The following is a 17729-nucleotide window of genomic DNA, read 5'->3' on the forward strand; positions in this document are numbered from 1 at the left end:
AAGGCAGCAGAAGGGAAGAGAGGTGACGAAGCCAGGTACTTGACTAACCTGTAGATCATATGACCAGCAACAGGATCATCTAGAGTCAGCAGTGCCTGCCAATAAGTAGTACATCTAGGGCTAGACCTTGGGAAGCAGCAGCCTCCCTTCCTCACCCCATGCCCTATTTGGCCTTTTTCTCATTTTCCTTTCATGCTACTATGTTAGAAAAGTCATTGTAGCACAAGAAAATCAATAAAAATTCAATTCCGAATAATAGTTCTTTGCAGCTCAGCAACACCAGGGAGTTATCGGCTCATTCAATGTTCTGGCAGTTAATGCAATGAAATAAAAATAATTTACTCATTTAAACCAAATCAGCCTGTGAAAAATCGTAGTCATTTTTTTAATAGTCATAGTCAAAGCCATTTGTTAAGATTCCGGGAGGATGGTCTGATGTCCTATTAGTGTCCAACTACACTGTATTCAAATCAGCTTTGAATCTTTTCCACCAATATTTTGCTGAAGAAACAACAAACCCCATTTGTCTTACATAAAAGGAATTTGTAACTTACTCAAATACAGATCATTTATTATAATAAAAGGGCTAATTCACATGCAGGACAGATGCACGCCAGCAAGGTCAAGGGCTGGTGCTTCTGCATGGTTCCGCCTCAATCCTCCCGCCCTGGGTGGTTATGACCTGAGAAGTCAGCTGCTGACTCCAGTTCCCAAGGGAAAGCACATAAAACGCTTCCTGTTAGGTCAATTTTTTCCTCATTGTGATACTCTTGAATTTGACATGTTATCTCTGCTCCTCCCGCAAGCCTGGCTTAAACCCTCTACCTTGCTTAGATCTATGGATTCTGCACATTCCCTTTTATTTTTGAGACTTAGAGTCTCGCTTTGTTGCCTACAATGGAGTGCAGTGGTGTGATCTCAGCTCACTGTAACTTCTGTTTCCTGGGTTCAAATTATTCTCCTGTCTCAGCCTCCTGAGTAGGTGGGATTATAGGCACGTGCTACCATGCCTGGCTAACTTTTGTATTTTTAGTAGAGATGGGGTTTTGCCATGTTGGCCAGGTTGGTCTCCAACTCCTGACCTGAAGTGGTCCGCCCACCTCAGCCTCCCAAAGTGCTGGGATTACAGGAGTGAGCCACCGCAACCAGCAGATGTTGCACATTTCTTGACCTAAAGACCCGTATTGATATTAGGCTGTTGCCACCTTTCATTTCATGTCTTTGTGTTGGATCTTCCAGTTCTTATTCCAGCTGTGTCTCCTTGAGTGATAACTGGCACTAAAGGACAATGCCACACACAGATCCTATACATCAGGAACACACACACACACATATATATATATATATATATATACATATATATATATATATAATCCTCTTAGCATTATTATATTTATTTTATTGTATCAAATTTCACTGCTACAATGTCCATCGAAGAAGGAATTGAGAAACACCATATCCTTCAGACTTGAGTGAATTACAAATTCTAAAATTTTCTTCTTTAATTGCATCTTAGTCATAGGAACCTGTACATAGCACAAACCTTTTCATTGGTTCTGTTTATTTCTGTATTTCTGGAATATATATATACACACACACACACACACACACACACACACATATATATGTGTGTGTGTGTGTGTGTGTGTGTGTGTATATATATATATATATATATATATATATGAATGACATCTTCCTGAAATTCCTGAATATTGCAACCATAACTCCTGATCAGTAAATCTTGCAGCAATAATTTGGCCACCATTGGATCACCCTACAACTCTCCATGTGCTCTCTTCTCTTGATGCTGGGCACTGAGCAGACTCTGTTTACTGGGACAGCAAGGTGTTTGGCTGATGCAAAAGGTCTTGTCATGCTGAGCTCCTCAAGGCTATTTCTAGGACCATAAAATAACTTTGGGCCTTTGTGAGATCCCTTGTGCTCTGTAATTCCTCTGCTGGTAAACTGCTATTATCAATAAAGCATTTTATAACTAGCACTGCATATCATTACCCTGTGTTCACAAGCAGTGTAGCTTGTCAGGTAACAGTGGGGTTGCCAAGGGAGTAGCAGTGGTTGTGCCTGCAGTAGGGACATATTATGCTGGGTGGAGACAGTTGTGGTTTTCCAAAATGCTTTGAGAACTAATTTAACCTGTTTTCTCTTGCAATACTCCCAACACAATAAAATATATTATGTTCAGCTTCTTTTGTTTATAAAAACAAAGATCATTCATATTCCAACAAGAAATTGAGAATTTACTGAAAATTAGGAAGATAAAAATGTTAACGATGAGTTTAGGACTGACTGAAAACCAAGAAAGACCAGGTGTGAAGAATAAGAAACAAACTACAACTGTGTCTTAAAGAGGCTGTAACACAGCCAAACAAGGAGATAAACAGATCCAGTTAGGGCGACGCGCAGTGCCTCTTGCCTGTAATCCCAGCATTTGGGGAGGCCAAGGAGGGAAGATCACTTCAGGCCAGGAGTTTGAGACCAGCCTGGGCAACATAGTGAGACCCCTGTCTCCACCCCAACCCCCCAAATAAAGAAAGAAAATAAAACAAACAGCAACAAAAAATAGTCAGGCTTGGTGCTGCATGCCTGTAGTCCCAGCTACTTAGGAGGATGAGGCAGGAGAATTGCTTGTGCCCAGGAGTTGGAGGCCACAGTGAGCTATGATCATGCCACTTCACTCCAGTCTGGGAAATGGAGTGAGATTCTGTCTCAACACACACACACACACACACACACACACACACACACACAGAGGCTTGGTGTAATTTCACGATCCTCTGCCCCTCTTAGCACAGATGTGGCCATGTCACTTCTGTCCTTCCTGACCAATCACCTCTCTCTATTGCCCTAATGGTCTTCTCTATTGATTGCATTCACTCATGGGTTCTGGTTTCTCAGCGCCACTGTCACCTGCTTCTCTTATTTTGTGCCTTCTACCTTCAGTTGTCACTAGCAGCTGCTGATTCTCTTTCAGGATGAGGTTATACTCAGAACAGTAAAAATCTACAAGACCATAATCACTTAAATTCTTCTCAAGTGAATCTATCCTACTGAGTCAATTCATGAGTCATTCCTGCCTGGGGCTAGATTCTTGGCCTCAAGGACACATCAGTGGGCACATGTGGCACCAGAATGACCAACCCTGCCTCTGAAGACACTCAGCACCACTTCCCTTGGCAGGAAAATAATGGGTAGAAACCCCACATGAGGAAACCATACCTGTAGAAAGGAGGATTGCTGTTTGCTTTGTCTCCAAGTTCCATAGAAGGCACTTTCTGCTATTGACTGCATTGATTTGGCTGTGTCAATACATAAAGGTCAGCTGAAGCCTAACCTAAATGGGAGATCTTAACAACCTTCAACAGGAAAAGTCATTAACTGAAAATGTAGAAATTCTCTTCTGTCTTGTTTTTAAGGCATTAAACCAAATGAAATTACGTTGATAACTCTTATTTTCTATCTTTACATCATGTTCCACCAAAAGCTATAGGGACAACATATCTGCGAGTTCCACATTCTGTACATTCAAGAGGACTGCTGTTCTACTTGCTGTGCTAATGGGAAAATTGAGTCCTAGGTGAATGCAGAAACAACCACCAAATCAAAGTGCTTTTGATGGAAAACAAAAACAAAAGGAGCAGTGCCCGGAAGCACTGTCTGCACCTGGACTCCTCAGTTCTCAACTAGGATATGGAAAGTCTATGTTGCTCATCTATCTGTCCATCCACCCACCCACCCATTTTAGAGACTGAGACTCACTCTGTCACCCAGGTTGGAGTACAGTGGTGCAATCATAGTTCACCACAGCCTAAAACTCCTCGGTTCAAGCAATCCTCCTGCCTTGGCCTCCCAAGTAGCTAGAACTACAGGCACATGCCATCGTGCCTGGCTAATTTTTATTTATTTATTTTTTGTAGAGATAGGATCTGACTATGTTGCCCAGGCTGGTCTCCAACTCCTGACCTCAAGTGATCTTCCTGCTATAGCCTCCCAAAATGCTGGGATAACAGGCATGAACCACTGTACCCAGCTGTGCTGTTCATCCTGTTATCAAGCATCCCTTCCCTGAGACAGATTAATGTCTACATCTCCTATAAGCAGCAATAGGGCTTATCTGCAGCTCAGCATCTGGCTGGGCACTCGAATGCAAAATGAATTCCATGGTTGAAGGGACAAAATTTTTAAAATCATGTGGACATGGAGAACCATCCCTGACTTTCCTGAGTGACCTCTGAGTCTTCTACAGGAAATTAGAGGGATGTGAACTAGCAGCAAGTTTAAGAAGAAATGACCTAAGAATAACCTTAAGCTTTCAATACTCACTACTTCATTGTAATTCCCTACCAGACCTGGAGAGGTATGAAAGAAAACAAAAGAATAGAAAAGAATCAAAAAGAAAAAGCCAACCCAGCAGCAAGAAAAACAAGTTAACCACATTATTAGTTTTTTGATTCTTCTCCTGCCCATGTCTCCATGAGGCCAGGAGGGTCAATCGGGACAAGAGGTGGCCAGTGTCATGGGCATGTAAACACTGGATATGCCGCCAAGTGTATAGCACCTCGGGTTTCAGCGTGGCCTCACAGAGCAACTGAGTAGAAAAAAGAAAGCTGCATTTTGCTTTCCTTTAAGCCAGTCTTGCCAGAAACAGGAAGATCTAAGGAACCACTTTGGCTCAAAGTTGTTCACCTTTTTGGGTAGCAAAATCCATACGTTTTTAAATAAAATGACCCAGAAGAATGCAGATGAAACTATGACAAGAAAGAGACAACCGCTGCACCCAGAGGATGCTTTGCAGGAAAAGTGAACGTTCAACAGCTGTGAAATAGGACCTATCATGGGAATCTAAGAAAAGAAATCCTTGTGGCTGCAACAGAGACCGGAAGCACAGTATAGCCCGGTAAGGTCAGAGAGACACGGGGGTTCATGCCTATGAGGCCAAACACTCAACGTTTGGGAAGTCATTAGAAGTTCAACCATGGGAACAGCATGATCTGGTTTACATTTTTCTTCAAAAGACTGATCATTCTTGTTGCTGTGTGGAGAACGCATTTCAAGGCAACAAGAGTGGAAGCAGCAAAGAGATTATCAGAGGAGAGAAATAATGTTTGTACCAGGTAGAGAGATGAGGGCACATTCAGGAGACAGTTTGAAGGCAGAGGTGGCTGGACTTTCTGGTGAACAGGAAGTGACTGAAGGAAAGAAAAGCTCAGGATGACTCCAGGGTCTTGTCAGGAGTCCCTGTGGTGCCTTTACAGAAATAGGAAACACTGGGAAATAAACACAAATTTACAGAAATAATTTTTCGCTTTTTAAAATTACTATGGGTACATAAGAGGTACATGTGTTTATGGAGTATAAGTGATGTTTTGATACAGGCTTACAATGTGTAAGAATCTCATCAGCTTATTGGGATACCAATCACCTCAAGCATTTATTATTTGTGTTAAGAACATTCCAATTACATTCTTTTAGTTATCTTAAAGTACTGTTTAGCGATAGTTCACCCTGTTATGCTATTGAATACTAGATCTTATTCATTCTTTAACTACATTTTTGAACCCATTAACTACCCCCCAATTCCTCCACCACCACCCTGAAGCAATACTGATGGGGTGAAAACCAAAGGGTACTTTTTGGGACATAGCCAGTTACTAGAAATCCAAGTGGATGTGTTAGGTAGGCAGCAGATGAAGAATCTGGTAGACAAGGTGCTATGTTAAGGCTGGGCATGATCAGAATACAGACATGCACAAAGCCCTGGAGTGAAAGATTTCACTGAAAGAGACTGTGGATTGTGGAGGCAAGAGGCTTCCAGATGGAGATCTAGAATACTGCAACATTTAGAGGTGGGAAGAGAAAGAAACTTGACTGAAAATTCAACTGTGGTGAGTGAGGAGAAGGAAAACCAGAAGACAGCAAAATCAAGCCCTCCTTCCAGAGATTATTCTAAAGGTCTTGAGTGAGACCCAGGAATCTTAATTTTTCAGACTTCCCCATGTGATTCTAATGTGTGGCCGGTATCAGGAGTCACTCTGAAAGTGCACAGAACCAGTTAGCTGGTCCCAGAACTCGAACCCAGCTCTTCTGACCTCTGCTTCCTCACTCTGTCACTCCTATCCCCTCTCTACACATTTTAAATACAAGTCATTTCATCTTCATGCTGATATTAAATTCCCATCTATTCCCCAAATCACTAACACCAGCTATTGCTCCAGCTGTTCTCTCTTTAGTCAAATGTTGGGAAGGCGTTGTCTACATCATTTCTGCATTCTCCTCTCCTATACATTCCTACATCCACGCTGATCTCCCATGACCCTGGTTCATTACATTGTTTTGTCCAAGTCAATGGAGGCCTTCACGTCAAATGTAATGAACGCTTCTCACTTCTTACTCCGATCGTTAGATCCCACTGACACCACTGACCATTTCTTTCTTCATAAATCCTTCTCTACTCCCTCTTGCGTCTCCTAGTGCCTATTCTACTTTTTTTTTTTTTTTTTTTTTTTTCCTCTCAGTCTTATTCATAGGCGCCTTCTCCTGTGTTCACCCCTTTACCATTTACAGATTTTCACTCACGGTCTGCTAGTTTTTTTGTTTGTTTTTGTTTCTTTTTCTTTTCTCCTCAGCAATTTGAGAGCCTAGGACTAAGGCGGAGATGGTGTAGTACAGAAAAAAATGTAGGTATTTCTCGTAACAGCCTGCTCCTTCTATCTTTGTGACAGAGATCTACTCACCTAACTACCAACTACTTGCCAGTGACTCTCAATTCGGTATTTTTGATCCTGCCCTTATATCCTTGAGGTTCAGTCTCATAAATACAGCCACGTGATGAAAGCAGTCCATTGAATATTTTATGGGTAGTTCACACATGACATGATCAGAAACTAAAACCAGTATCTCATTCTCCAAACTGGTTTATTTTATTCTACTCATAACCTGCTTAATGGAGTCACTTGAGCCAGAAACCTAGTGAGTCCCAAATGTGAGGGAGTCCCCAAACTCCTCTTTTACTTCCCCTTAGTTCCACATCTAAGCAGCCATAAACTCTAGCTAATTTTACATTCCCGAACCCTCACTTCCTCTTCAACCCATGCTATGCCTGCAGAAGTTCAGGCCCCATCAACACTCTCATGGATTGGTGCAAAACTTCCTTGCCTTGACTCTTGTCCCCTTAAATCTGACAGCAGTGAATGGGAGGGTTAAGAGTTTTGAAAGTATGATCACATCATTGCCTTGCCTATGACATTTCAATGACTCCAAACTACATTCTGGACATATCTAAACACTTAGCGGAGAATTCAAACACTCTTCATAATTTGACCTGTCCACTTCTTTTTGGTAGCCCCATCTTCTACCACCTTGCAATTCATTCATTACAAGTACTATGTTGCTTGCTTTCCCACATAGGTCACATGCTGTGCCATTCTATGTCTGTACTGAAACTCTTTCCTTTATTTGGAATACACTCACTAAATGGTTACTTCTTTTTCCTCAGAATTTAGCTCACACATTGATCAAGGATGTGTGTCTTATGCCTCAAGGATCAGTAAATAGTCACTCCTGTTGGCTCCTAAAATATATTTAACCTACCACAAGCCACATTCCATGAAAACACTTGTTTATACCTCCCTTATTAGATTATAAACTCTTCAAAGAAAGAGACAATATTGTATTAATTGCTGTGCTGTCTAGAACATGCCAGGTAATTATTCATGGATGCCTGATACTGTTACACCTTAGTTAGTATTCTTTTACCACTTGGCAAATTTCTGGAATGCACCTTCTAATTCTCACCTACCTGGTGGAAAGATGTGAAATAATCTAAGACGTTCCTAGGCTCAAAGAATCCCCGAAGATAAACTAAGGTAAGATTTTTGTTTGTTTTGCCTATCAGCTGTTCGTATTATCTGTCAGAAGATTCCTTTAGTGGAGAAAATGAGAGTTGAATTGAAATAAGACCTATCTCCTCTTCCCTGATAAACTTTTACTGAGGTTTTTATAGAAATGGCCATCTTCCAGGAACTTTTAAGGTGAATTTCACCATAAGAATGGCAGACTGAATTAAGCTGTGATTTCCTTCAAAGGTAGTGGCTATATTTCTGCAAATTCTTCTTGGTTCAATAATGGTTGGCAATAAATAGCATGAAAGAATACTATTTGGGGAAATTGTCTTTTTCACCATCCACAGTAATCTGCAGTGGAATATGCTTCTGCCTTAGTGGTTCCATCTTGATGTTCTTCACTGTGCATGTGTTAATTAAGCAAAAGTAGCACAACTTATATCAATTACACACGAGTCATTCTCTGTTCCTAGAACCACAGTCTCTTACAGTATAGTGTTGCTCACACTGTCTATTAAAATGTTTCTACTAAAAAAGGAGAAAAATTGATTAACCCCATGCCATCTGTGGGTGGAACCTAAAAAGATGTGGCAGGCACAAAGTAACTTTGAAGTTTCAAATTAAATCTTCAAGAAGCATGCAATTTTTTGCATTTCCCCATACTGTATCCATGTTTTATTTTCACAGATCTAAAGGCAATATAATTGATGCTTCAGAAAGATGTGCCATGTCTATCTGGTGACTTCTTATATTCCCAGAACACCAAGCAGTATCCCACATGGAGACAGCATTTTGGGAAACATACAGTTAAGAAATGAACCATTATTTTAAAAGTTCCTCAACACAGGTTTGTGTGATGCCTTAATGTCTTCCCATGGTTAAACACAGATTACACCTTTTTTTTTTTTTTTTGAGATGGAGTTTCGCTCTTGTTCTCCAGGGGAGTGTAATGGCATGATCTTGGCTCACTGCAACCTCCTCCTCCCATGTTCAAGTGTTTCTCCTGCCTCAGTCTCCCAAGAAGCTGGGATTATAGGCTGGTGCCACCATACCTTGCTAATTTTTGTATGTTTAGTATAGTAGAGTTGGGGTTTCACCATGTTGGCCAGGCTGGTCTCCAACTCCTGACCTCAAGTGATTCGTCTGCCTTGGCCTCCGAAAGTACTAGGATTACAGGTGTGAGCCACTGTGCGCAGCCACATTTTTCTAAGAATATCATTGAAATGATACAGTCTCCTGGGCCTATTACATCAGGAGACACATACTGTTGATTTGCCCCATTTCTGGTGATGTTAACATTGATTACTTGATCAGAGTGGTGTATTACAGAATTTTCCTTTGAAATGCTATTAAACTAGTTACCCCTTTATAATTAATAAGTATCTGATGAAGTGATGTATCCAGAAAATGTAAATATCCAGTTTTCCTGAAACTTTCACCCACTAGGTTTAGCCTCCGTGCTGATGCTTGTCTGAATCAATTCATATTTTAAAAGATGTCTTTATTCTACAGTAAGAGAGAGCTCTCCCTTCTGCCATTTACTTATATGTTCATTCATTCATTCATCTTTTAAAATATCAGTGTAGATTCATGGATTCTTAACTATCTTTGCTATCATTTATTTTCATGCTCAAGTTGCCTCAGATTTGGCAATTGGGCACCTCCTTGGGGTGCTGCTTCCTTTTACCATGTTTGAATGGAGGGGCAGTATGAAGAACAATGGACCTTCACTCTCCAAAAACTCAACATCATCAAAGGTGAAGAGAGACCAGAGACCTATCCAGGTTAAAGAAGGCTAAATGGACCTCACAACTGAATGCAACAAAAGATTTAGGAATTTGTTATTAAAGGACATTATTGCACAATTAACAAACCACGATGAGGCCCCTAGAATAGATAATAGTGTTTCATCAAATTATTGGTAATTATACTAGTTATGTCAGAAAATGTCCTTGATTAAAAAAAAAAACATACAAAGTATTTATGATCAAAGGGGTATCATATCTGCACCTTAATCTCAAACAGCTCTGAAAAAAGTTTAATTTTCTCTATATAAATAGACATATAGATAAACACAGAAAGAGATCATGCTAACATAGCAAAATGTTAATGTTTGAAGATTCTCAGTTAAGTGCTTAAGGGAATTCTTTGCATATGCTGCAACTTTCCTCAAAGTCTGCAATTATGTCAATTTTTAAAAAAACTCTATTAGTCCATACCTCACCTATTCATTGAATGCAGTAGTTCTTCCCCAGTATCACTGCTAGACATGTATTCCTTGCCTGTCTATGTACAATTTATGGGGAGTTGAGACATGCCCACTGATGAGACAGTCTTCCTGTCTCATCAGTGAGCATTTCTAGCTGTTAATTCAACCCCACATGCATCACCTTAAAACTCAGCTCATGTGATGCTGCCTCTGGCTTTTGACCAAAACAGAATTACCCTGTCCCATTTCTACATCAGTTTGAATGTATGCCTACCTTTTCTAGGCCAATTATTTGCTTTTTATATAATGATTGTATATTTGAAATGATTTCTTGAACCATCACCATTACTGCCACTCAGAGCCAACTTCATGGATGTGTGACCCATGCTGTTACACAGAGCTCCACACTTGATTTCATGATCTTGCTGTTGATGGTTTAAAACTCTTAATAATTTTTGAACAAAGGGCTCCACATTTTCATTTCCCACTGGGTCCTGCAAATTAGGTAACCAGTCCTGCTGCAGAAAGTCTGTGTGGTACCTTTATGTAAACCGGATACCCATAGGTACAAGGCCTGGTGAGAAAACAGTACCTTACCTATGTGCCCAGAAAAATTAGCCTCTTGTTCCTTCAAGTGGGTGAAATTATATTCTAGAATGTGTATCTCGGCTAGCTAATACATACTCCGGAATGTGACTGCATCCACCTGAAGTACAGGAGCTGTAGCTCAACATTCATCTTTTTACTTGGCTACATGCTGTTACTTGGTTAGATGCACAATTTTATTTGGAAGTCCAGACTTTCATACCCTGCAGTAGTATTCCTATACCTTAATTTCAGTCTATGAAAAAGGACTGAGCATTGACAGAGTATAATAATATTGTCTCTTGGCTTTATACTTTTTTTCATGGGAGAGAAAGGAGAGTTTCAAACTTTTGTATGATTTATACAAAATGTTGAGCATCAGTCTTAACATTATGTTCCATACCATGGGAATATATCCACATTCTGAACAGATAGGAAGGGGACATTGGAGGTATTGTTGGCAGCTTGGTGCTCTTCCAGAGCTGTATACTGAAGGACACAGAGTTAGTGATTCTCATGTGTCCTACCTTCCATTCCCATTTTAGAATGGCTTCATTGCAGTACTGTTAAGAGTAAACAAATGAGGAAGGACAAAGACGATCTTTATCTGTCCACATAAGCTATGAATTCACTAAAAAGCCAGATGCCATGCTGGCTCCATGGTGCAGTCACAACATACAGCTAACAGAGGCCTTTTCCTAGAGCTATATCCTACATTAATAGAGTTGCTTTTCAAGCCAAACACATTTAAAAAACAAAGGTAATAGGTAAGGTTCTGTATTAGGCTAGGGAGTCAAGAAAAAGAGGGTAATGCAGGTTGAATCTTAAAGCAGTTAAAGATCTAACTAGGGATATAAATCCACAAATACCTTCAAAACAACTATCATTCAGAGTATTTTACATAGTGTGGTAGAAGTACTAAATAGATTCTTTGAAAACTCACAGTTTTAGACATTTAGAATTTATGAAATGTTGAAGCTGGGGATGCCAGAGAGCGTTCCGTTCAATGGCTTAGTTGGTATGTGAGACTGCTGGAATCAACAAGTTATAGGCAATTTGCTAAACTAGGTTTTGTGAAGGAAACAGCAAGAAAGATGGCCCTTGGATTTAGGGAGAGATAGGAGTGTGAGATGGGCCACAGAATATGTCCCAAGGAGGAAAAAAAATGGATAAGGAAGTCAAGGAGGAGAAAAGAGAATCCCACAACCCAGACTGTAAGCATCTAGGTCATGCCACTCAAGTAGACAAAGCACACTTGTAGGGATATCACTGGAGGTAAGAACAGAAATGTACAGGAAAGCTGAGTCTGTAAGCCAGGAAGATGTGCATAGATTTATTTCTTTATATATTCAAATTTGTGGGTAGCAGAGGGACATTAACAGTTTTTAGTGGGTAAGAAATTATTTATCGAAGCCATAAAGCCAAGATCCATAACTGAGCTTTCATTTGATGTCTTTCTTCCATCATTTTCAAAAAAATTTACCCTTCAAAAAGCAAATGAAAATAATACTGCTTTGACTATGGGAGTTTCAAAGCTTTTGAGTGAAATTCTCTTCTAATTTCTTCACTCCTTCTTGGCACAATTGCATAGATATTTTAGGGGTGTCTTAAATCAGCAGCATATTTAAATTATATTCAGGATGTATCACATTTTATACATGAAAAAACAAACAAACAAAATAGTGGTTTTCTGCTGTGTTTACTTTCAAGTGGCTAACTTGCTATAACAGGCTTGACTAAAATGCGCAAACATTTCCCTTCTTCTCCAATACCAACGACCACATTGGAGAAAAGGCCTAAGTGTTAAGAAGGGTTTGCCTGGCCAAGGGTTAGTGATACAGGCCCAACATTTTATAAGCAGATGAAGAAGAAGGAGAAAAACAGGGAAGAAAATAAAGGGCTAGGCAGCCAAATGTTCACACATGAAAATAAACAACAACAAATAATTGAATATTCCTAGCTTTGACAACCATCCAGCACCGGAAGTAACAGATGCCATGGCGTGCCCGTCTATCTCTGGCTCTATTGAACCAGACAAACGAGAGGAGGCCCGTGGGAGTCGTTCCCTAGAGACAGACTTCTGCCAGTTTTGTGGGGTAAATGTAGGTTGGCTTTATTTATTTATTTTTACCTCTACAAAATCACTTTTGAAACTAGGCCTCCACAATTTCCAGCCCCAGGCAGTTGGACGGCAGCCAACATCTTCCTGACACAGTGAGGAATTATTAAGGAAAAAAACAGTAGTTTAAGATAACAGGCACTTTGACTCCTAAAACAAAATGTGTGTGTGCATGCATTTGTACACACACAGACACACACACTATAACTGGACCATGAGGAGGAATGCAATTCACTCATAAATAGAATAAGAAAGGAAAGCTATTACGGCTTTCCTCAAGCAAACACTCAAAGGCACATGAACTTTTTCTATTATGATTTTTAAACTTCCATGTAACAGAAAAGGATTAACATACCTTAGTGACAACAGAACTCAGGGAGAGAGGGTGAAAGATACAGGACCTGGTTCCATATCTGCTATTAGCTGGGTGACATTTAGTCACCTTTTTTTCTTTTTTTCTTTCTTTCCTAAGAGGTGGGTTCTTGCTGTGTATCCCAGGCTGGAGTGCAGTGGCTATTCACAGGTGTGATCAGAGCACACAACAGCCCTGAACTCCTGGGCTCAAGTGACCCTCCCAACTCTGCTTCCTGAGTTGCCATGACTACAGGCATGCACCAACATATCCAGCTCACCTAACTTTCGCCTTTTGAAACGTCAGTTTCCCAGCTGTTCAGTGAGGAATTTAGGCGAATGGTTAAATCAACATTTTCCAAATAGTTGCTCCAGAAACATATTTTAGGGTCTTATTACTAAAAGTATGGTCCACAGACCCAATGGCATCATCCGTACATATCCAGGGACTTCATTAGAAATGTAAAATTGCAGACCTCATACCAGCCATACCAAATCATTTTAACTGAATCACCAGCATTTTAATGAAAGCCTAGTTGATTTTTGCATGCATATTAAAGTTTGAGAAACACTGCTTCTGGGCAAGACATCCCCAAGGTGATCATATAATCACCTGGATACAACTGGATACAAACATGCCTTTCTAGGTCCTTTCTCCAGTCTCAACCCAAAAACCTGGGGTGAAAGCTAGGACTCTGCATATTTAACTGAATCCACTTCAGTAAATACATGTATTATATAAATTAATTAATTTTGTTTACATAATTTCCCTTTAAAATCAAATGATCTCTAAGAGATATCATTCTAATGAGCTTTCTGGTGTTTTTGTAAACACTGGTTAAGGTGATCATGTCCAGGCCCTACGGGTCAATGCATCACTCTGCTGAATTGTCCTAGACGCTACAGAGGTTTAGCCCATACAGTTTTTTCAGTTTTTTTGTTTGGTTTGTGTTTTTGTTGTTGTTGTTTTGAGAGTCTCACTCTGTCGACAAGGCTGAAGCACAGTGGCACAATCTTGGCTCACTGCAACCTTACCTCCTGGTCTCAAACAACCCTCCCACCTCAGCCTCCCAAGTAGCTGGCACCACAGGCACATGCCATCATGCCCATCTAATTTTAGGATTTTTTTTTTTTTTTCTAGAGATGGGGTTTTGACATCTTGGCCAGGCTGGTCTTGAACTCCTGGGCTCAAGCAATCGCCTACCTCAGCCTCCCAAAGTGCTGGGATTACAGGCATGAGCCACTAAGCCCAGCCCATGGCAGTTTTAAAATTAGTAATTCTTGCTGGATAATTGGTTAAATGCAGGAAACATAAGGGGCTGTGATGGTGAACTCCAACAATTTAATGAACAATATTAAAATGATACTAATTTTGCAAAGCTCCCTCAAGATGATTGTCATCAGATTCATAAGCTACATTCATCTATCAAAATCCTCATTTAGCACATTAAGATGTCTCTAGTACTTCAAAAACCAATCTTAAAAAGAAGAAACATAGTGAATTATACCCAATTTAGCTCTTCATTTATTGGGAATAAAGACTATCCTCACGCACAATGTGTTACTTGCAGGAAAGTGCTTACAAATAGCAGCCAGAAATCCCTCATATCCCCATACAACATGAAAGACATTTTTTTTTTCTAAAGTGGATTTTTTTCTTTTCCCTGCAAGCAAATCAAAAGAATTTCAAGTGAAGTCTAAAGGCAATTCCCCCACCCCCTGACTTTTGATGCCATTACACTAGTTAAATTTCAATTTACATTTTAATGTACACTGGTCCCCAAGTCAAATGCAGTATTTAATGACAAATCATGTCTTGACTTGCATAAATAATTTTAAATAAATTAAAAACCCTCTCACTTGCTACATGAGAAGAAACTAAATATGCCTTGCAAATATTAGATATATTAAGTAAACTGGTAATATAGGCTTTAATAATATTCAGACATACTTTTATTTAAAATCACATCCTTATCATATCTTTGATAAAAATACAAAAGAGTGACAAAATATTTTTTGAATCTCTAAGGCGACTTGTGAGATTATTAGCACAAAACATGTTTTATGATTCTAAAAAGGTGGGAAATGATAAAAAAGTGTTTTCTGGGGCCAGGCTCAGTGGTTTGTGCCTGTCATCCCAGCACTTTGGGAGGCCAGGAATTCAAGTAGCCTGGGCAACATAGCAAGACCCCATCTCTGTCTCTCACTCTCTCTTTCTCCCTTCCCCCCCACATACACACACACACACACACACCCATATATGTCCATAATTCACACAAAAATTACTAAATTACTAAAATTTTAATTCAATTAGTTTCAATAAGGGTTAACACATCTGCAAGTGAAAGATGCTGGTGCTACGGAGAATCAAATATATCATAAAATAATAGCCGATGATTGATAAATGCTCATCAGTGCCAGGCACAGTTTTAGATATAGTTTACCTCTAACTATCAAAATAATTCTATGAACTAGGCGCCCTTTTATCAATGAAAACATTAAGACAGAGAGAGACAAAATAATTTGCCTACCGTCACAAAACTCAATAGTGGAACTGAAGTTGGAAACCAACGGGAGTCTGAGTCTGGGTTCCTCCCCATGCCATGTATGTATGAAAGTAGAAACTGCAGGAGTGAAGGCACAAGTCAGGCATGTGAGGGTGACACACAGAAGTGCAAAGTGTTTGAAAAGACAAAGAATACTTTACCCATGACGGCAATGGGAAATTAACAAAGGTATATTTGAGCCATTTTTTGCAACATTTTGTAAGCAAAAAGAAAGCTTTTCCTTGGACAAAACCCCTGGAAGTTTCTAGCAGCAAGTGGCAACATAGAATTAAGTGAGCAAGAAAGATGGAGATGGGAAGGATGGGCATGTGCAGAGATCAGGGAGATGCTATTTACAGTAGTTCAGAGTATAGGTCATGTGTGCCTCAGAGAACTGAACAGTAAAGGAAAAGTGAGGGTGAGCAGAAAAACCTGAGGGGGCCTACATTGAAATCCCCTCTGCTGTTTTGCACCAAGAGCCTTGAAATTACCTACTTTAGGTTGACTCAAGTCAGATGCCCTGGCTGGCCTGATTGAGACCACACGGGGAGCTTAGATGTGAACTTGTTAAGAAGAGATTAAATGCAAACATATTCCCTCTCTCAGCTGATCTGCTACTTTAAAGTCATAAAATAATTGTTGGCTAAAGTTAATTAACTAAATAACTATAGAAAAATATTTCCCATGGCTCTTGAATCAAGAGCATGGCTTATGAGGGGACGTCTTCTCCCTGGCCTATTAGAACTCAGGCAACACTCAGGAGAGGGCCACCCCAAATCGCCAGTAGAATGAAGTTGAAATGCATATTTTAAGAGGAAGATTTCATTTCCCAGGAAACATAAATGTCTCTACAAATAGCAATTCACTCCTATTCTTAATCCCTAAACCATCAGCATCTGCTATGAAGAATTACTTGAGTCCTCAAATAAATCTCTCTCGTCCTGTATTTTTTATGACACTCTCAAAAGGCGATATTTGAATAAAACAACAATAACCATCTCTTTCCCCATCTCCTAATTCTTTCTGGAGGGGTTTTTACAGTCCCGGGCACACAAAGGAGGTCTTCTGGGGATCCATGGAGGTGGAATAATAGAAGTGGGAGAGCTGAAGACATTTTCAAGGAAGAGAAAAGAAGTTTATGTGTTTATGAATCTTTTTAAAAATTATAAAAACATTGATGCTGAAATATGATAAAGAAATCTTGGACTCTCCTGAAAAGCAATTTTCTTTCTTTCATATTATTTTTCAAGTGTGTATATTTTTTTCATTCTACCTGGGTCAAACTAATGCAGTTTTAAAACTCATTTCCATGTTTTAAGATTCAGAGAGAAGAGATTGAACAGTAGGCTATAAAAATCCCTTAATGTCTTTAATGTAGTATTTTTGCAGATCTGCTGGAAAGTAAACAGTCATTGCTCAACTTTTCCCGTAAGTGCCCCTTGAACTTTGTCATTGACAGTGAACAGCAGAATCCATTGGCGTGAATTTCATTCTCTCAGGAACGGGTTCTTCCTGGCATTGTTGAGACACCTGCACTCTGACCGTCTAGGCAGAATCTCTTAGCCAAACTGATTTGCTGATTGTACTCTGGAGGAAATTATCAAACTTATTTATTTTTTGAGAAGGAGTCTCTTTCATTCTCTCACCCAGGCAGAAGTGCAGTGGAAAGATCTCAGCTCCCTGCAACCTCCACCTCCTGGGTTCCAGTGATTCTCCTGCCTCAGCCTCTCCAGTAGCTGTGACAGACGCACACCACCATGCCCAGCTTATTTTTGTATTTTAAGTAGAGACGGGGTTTCACCATGTTGGCCAGGCTTGTCTCGAACTCCTGATCTCAAGTGATCCTCCCACCTTGGCCTCCCAAAGTGCTAGGATTACAGTCGTGAACGACTATGCCATGCCTGGCCAGAAATTAACAGACATTTTAAAATACCATCTTAAAAGAGTAAATTTAAGTCCTCTCATCTAAATTCTCCAGAAGCATCTGACATCTCTAAAGCCTCTTTTCAGCTCTATTTAACTCTTATTTGTGTTCTTACAAGACAAGGTCACCCAGAATG

General features: G+C 39.9%; 1 protein-coding gene across 9 annotated transcripts in view; it reads right to left on the bottom strand.

The window, feature by feature from the left end:
- UNC5D (unc-5 netrin receptor D) overlaps nucleotides 1-17729 on the bottom strand; it is a 559433-nt gene that overhangs the window by 205312 nt on the left and 336392 nt on the right. The gene's annotated exons all lie outside the window — the stretch shown is intronic.

Source organism: Sapajus apella, unplaced genomic scaffold, assembly GCF_009761245.1.
Source record: "Sapajus apella isolate SASKATOON/1434 unplaced genomic scaffold, GSC_monkey_1.0 scaffold21, whole genome shotgun sequence".
Lineage (NCBI taxonomy): Eukaryota > Metazoa > Chordata > Mammalia > Primates > Cebidae > Sapajus > Sapajus apella.